The sequence below is a fragment of the Ranitomeya imitator genome, chromosome 3, assembly GCF_032444005.1.
Source record: "Ranitomeya imitator isolate aRanImi1 chromosome 3, aRanImi1.pri, whole genome shotgun sequence".
In the NCBI taxonomy this organism is placed as follows: domain Eukaryota; kingdom Metazoa; phylum Chordata; class Amphibia; order Anura; family Dendrobatidae; genus Ranitomeya; species Ranitomeya imitator.
In genome coordinates, this window is record NC_091284.1 from 569650647 (window position 1) to 569651286 (window position 640).

The window sequence follows — 640 nt, forward strand, 5'->3', positions numbered from 1 at the left end:
GACGAGTTGATGTTTTTATTCGTACCATTTTCGGGCATATGACATTTGGCACTTTTACACAATAAAAACTATTTTATATACAAATTAATTGTTTTTGCATCGCTTTATTCTGAGAGCTAAAACTTTTTTATTTTTCTGCTGATGATGCTGCATGACAGCTTTTGTTTGCGGGACAAGATGCTGTTTTCAGAGGTACCATGGTTATTTATAAGTGTCTTTTTGATCACAAAAAACGTTGGCTCGTTGGTCTAGGGGTATGATTCTCGCTTCGGGTGCGAGAGGTCCCGGGTTCAAATCCCGGACGAGCCCTAGCTGGTGTGTGCCTCGTGTCCCACACGTGGCAGTGCCCCTATGTTACTATGTTACTATTGAGGAGGTGGTGATGGCGAACTCAGTCGAGGGGTTCAAGAGAGGCCTGGATGTCTTCCTGGAGCAGAACAATATTGTATCATACAATTAGGTTCTGTAGAAGGACGTAGATCTGGGGATTTATTATGATGGAATATAGGCTGAACTGGATGGACAAATGTCTTTTTTCGGCCTTACTATGTTACTATGTTACTATTGCACATTTTGTTTGTCGGTATGATAATAAAGCGTTGCTTTTTGCCTCGTTCTTTGTTTATTTAGCGGTGTTCAC

The 640-nt window shown here is 41.2% G+C and overlaps 1 non-coding gene across 1 annotated transcript; it reads left to right on the forward strand.

Moving 5' to 3' along the window:
* Positions 1–237: 237 nt before the first annotated feature.
* TRNAP-CGG (transfer RNA proline (anticodon CGG)) lies at positions 238–309 on the forward strand. The gene has a single exon. It is a non-coding gene; the product is annotated as a tRNA-Pro (tRNA).
* Positions 310–640: the final 331 nt, after the last annotated feature.